The sequence below is a fragment of the Gadus macrocephalus genome, chromosome 18 (genome assembly GCF_031168955.1).
Source record: "Gadus macrocephalus chromosome 18, ASM3116895v1".
NCBI lineage: Eukaryota > Metazoa > Chordata > Actinopteri > Gadiformes > Gadidae > Gadus > Gadus macrocephalus.
The window spans coordinates 20,196,587-20,201,067 of NC_082399.1; positions in this window are offsets into that span (position 1 = coordinate 20,196,587).

Genomic DNA, 4,481 nt, shown 5'->3' on the forward strand with positions numbered 1-4,481 from the left:
TGAGGAGGATGAGGTGGACACCTCCTCTACAGCAGAAAACCAGGTGGCAGACTATATTAGATCTTCAGCACAAAACCTAAACTCTTTGTGGATTTTCTCATCACAAAATGTTTTACTACGTTACAATGCTGCTACTCCATCTAGTGCACCTGTTGAGAGACTGTTCAGCCTAGGCAAACTTGTTTTCTCTCCGAAGAGGACAAAAGATTTGAAAAGCTTCTCCTCCCACGTTACAACCACTGGTTTAATAGTTAGATGAGGAGTATTTTAGTATAGATAGATTAATGCATTGATAATTTTCACTGAGAATGAACAACATGTTAAGCTACATTGAGAGTTGGATAGTGCTGTTTATTGTGCAATAATATACAGGTAGAGATTTGCACTACTTAATGGCCAGATCTTCCTTAGTCTCCTTTTACCCAAGTTTACATTTTTGTGTTTTAGTTTTGCACTTGATTGCAAAGTGTGAATAGCTGAATATTATTTATTTTTAACATTTAATTTTGTTACTGTATTGAATATTTAAGACTTGGATAGTGTTCTGTTTATTGTGCAATGGTGTAGAGAATTGCACTACTTAATGGCCATATTCTCCTTTTGTTTCTTTTTACCCAAGTTTACATTCGCACTTGAATTTTATTTTTAATATTTATTTTCTATGTTTTATTTCTATGCATCATATGGCAGCCTGGAATCTATTGAGTTCAAGTAAATATGAAATGTTCTAAAATACTGTATATAGCGTTTTTATTCTTCAATCAGTTAATATAAACATCTTTGACATTAAAGATAGAACGTAACAGCGTTATAGAACATGAAAAATAACACCAGTTACTTTGCTGAGTAACTAATTTTTTTTACAATGTGGTAACTGATTTACTAACTCAATTACTTTTTGGGAGAAGTAATTTGTAACTTTAACTAATTACCTTTTTAAAAGTAACTTTACCAACACTGCTCATTAACAGGTGGGACATTCGTCATGTCACTTTTTATGAGTTTTGCAGTTGTTTCAAGTCAGCATCTCTTCCCCTGCCTTTCTAGCAGTCATATTTACCTAGATTTGTCGCACGTTCTTAATGTATAGATGTACCAGAATCAGTTGAAACATTTTGTAACATTTTCCATTTGAGATATAGCGATTCTAAGCTCCCGGCTGCCATTTTGGACGCCATTATGAAAACGAAGCCTTTCTGGGAGGTATATTTTCCTAGATTGTTAATATGTTCATAAGCATATGTGCAGGTACCAAAATCAAGCGAAAAATCATTCTAATAATCTTTTTCTATTGAGATATATAGCCATTTTAAGCTTGGCTGGCCACCATTTTGGACGCCATCTTGAAAATGAAGCCTTTCCGGAAGGTGTATGTTCCTATATTTTTATGTTCGTAAGCATGTCCAGAGTAGTACAGCGGATAAGCTCACATTTTAATAACAATTGTGCACTTTTTGAGAAAAGCATGAAATTTCTAACATAGTTGGTACATGCCATAAGGTGTATTTTAAGATGTGGAGGGAAGTCATGCAATGTTCTAAAACATTTAAGATGTTATTTCCAACTAAAGTGGATATGCCCAATCATTTGGGGACACTTTTGAGAAACCTAGTGTTTGAGGAAACATATTTAGGTCAAGGTCAAGGTAAGAATTTACAAAATCTTGTCCGTAAATGTGAACTTTTGCCAGGTGGTGGCGCTACATCAAATCTCTTAGGGTTACCAAAATCCACGTGGTTGCTACCTGTCATGAATGTTCACAGAAAATTTGACATGTTTCCCATTAAAACCTTTTGAGTTATCGAGGTCCAGGAAGACCTCCAGACCGGGGGCCACCAACCGCACCACTCAGTCCGATTTGGGGACCCGTTTCGACCTCAGACGCCACGTTGTCCCGCTAGTCTGGAGCTCCAGGAAGACCTCCAGACCGGGGGCCACCAACCGCACCTCAATCCGATTAGGGGACCCGTTTCGGCCTCAGACGCCACGTTGTCCCGCTAGTCTGGAGCTCCAGGAAGACCTCCAGACCGGGGGCCACCAACCGCACCAGTCAGTCCGGTTAGGGGACCCGTTTCGGCCTCAGACGCCACGTTGTCCCGCTAGTCTGGAGCTCCAGGAAGACCTCCAGACTGGGGGCCACCAACTGCACCACTCAGTCCGAAAATGGAGAGGTATATTTCGGACACACGAAGGTGTCCGAAAGTGTCTGAAATTGGAGAAGTACATTTCATGACACTTTCTAATTAAATCAGATATCCCGAAATGGAGAGCGCAGCCGCAGCCACTCCCTGCACCACCCGTACTCCAGAGTTCCCGTTGTCCGGTAATTACCGGTGTTTGACCGGAAAAAAATGAGGACCGAAAATTCTAAATGTCTCCGGTCAGAATGACCGATTGGAAATAAGGCCCCGTCCACACGGAGCCGAAACGGGCGAAAACGATCCGGTTTCGTTTTATGCGTAATGTTCAAGGCGCTGGTTCTCCACAGAAAGTGGAGCGCATCAACCCTGCGCTCATACAGCATGCGCGCTGTATACAAACATTCAGTCACGAGGAGATTCAACCATTGAGCAGAAAAAAATTTAGCAGGTCCCCAAAAAGGGTCCTATGTTCCCCTGTAGCCATACATACCGGGGAGCATAGGACCCTTTTCTGGGAAAAGGGTCCTATGTTCCCCGCAATCTATCAATCTTTAAAAATATTTAAACTTTGACGCGGCATTCGCGTAATGACAGCCAATCGGCGTTCAACAGAGTGACATGTCTAACGTAACAGCCAATCAGCGTTCAACCGGCCAACTCAGTGCAGTGCAGTCCGGGGTGAACTGCAGCATGGAGGAGAAAGTGATTCTTGCCGTTTGCGACTCCCGGAGCTCTTTATATAATAGTATATAATATAATTGTATAATAATATCACGGCCATAAGCTCTGTGCGCCTCTGGATGGCCGTAGCGCGGGGAGCTCTCGTAGGGATTGGGCTTCTCTGGGTTTGTTTACCGGCGTATGAATATACTGCGTCAGGTTCTCCGACGTCTCTCCCTCTTCCACAAAAGGTGAAGACATGCAATGGTAGTTATACCGGGGAACATAGGACCCTTTTTTAAAAAAAGGGTTCCATGTTCCCCGGTCACATACATATCGGGGAACATAGGACTCTTTTTTGGGAAAAGCAGGGAACATGGGATATGTTCCCCAGTCTCATACAAAGAGGGGAACATAGGACCCGGGGAACATAGACACGCTCCCCTATAGACTACCGTAGGTTTATGAACTAAACGGCGGCAAGCTAGCGAAAGCCGGCGGCAAGCTTTGCGGAGCACCGGTATTTAACAACCATGGCAAATCAAAATATGATCACACACTTCTTCTTTATATAGCCTGCCTATCAATTTTTTTAAGTGCAATAAACACGGACAATATCCGACCGATTTTCTTCCAATTTGACCGGTAAAATGAAACCTTCCCGGTCACATGACCGGCACCAATTTCTTCTAGCGGAAACACTGCCGTACTCGTCTGCATCCAGATAGACCCAAACTTCCTTACGGTCTTGTGCTCCATGACCTGCAGAAGACAAAGACAGGAGATAGAGATGTCAGCCAATTCGTAAGTGTGCAACAGACGACAACACCCGTGAGGCCGACTGCGCGAAAAACAAACCAACCCAGTCGCCAAGAAAAAACGTCGACGGTGTACGTTTCCATGAACACTGGAGACGTACTATTACAACGTAAAAACAGCGTGTTATACCTACAGTATCCACGCGTGCTGCTGTGGAGGCGGGTTTCGGGGTTTGGGTTTCACGGCTTTCGCGGCAAATTGTGGACACGATTGTTTAGGGGGGGGGGGGGAACACGTTAGTTGAAGGGGGACGACGACGACGAGTTTGTTGAGGGGGGGGGGCACGCTCGACAACGAGAGTTGGTTTTTATTGAACGCTCGACAACGAGAGTTGGTTTTTATTGAACGAGACTTCAACACGGAACAGCTGCACGAAACGATGGTCACGTCACTCTCGGTGACGGTGTCGACAACAATGAACACACGAACAATGTTAATAGAACAACACACAACCACATAACATCCCGAACCCATCAACCCCACTTAATCCTAACAACAAAACAAGTTAACAAAAGCCCCATTTGTCAACTGACAACCCCAATTCCCAGAATCCCCCGCGGCTCCAGAACACGGCGTAGCTTATATTAATCTTTATTATCCGAATGGGAAATGCAATATTTTAGGACCGATTCACCGTTAAACGTGTTTCTAATAACATTTCTAGCGAGAAATATACTTTTTACTTGCATAATCTTCAGTCAGTGATTGTGTCTTTAGTTTTATAGTTATTAGGATTTGATCGGATCGCTCGCATGTTTCAACGTCAGGTTGTTAGGCTGCTTTCGCTAAACTAGCAGCTCACGTGCTTCCTGCGTTTGTGTTATTAAACTGTTACTTTATGTAACTTTTAATGATATCATC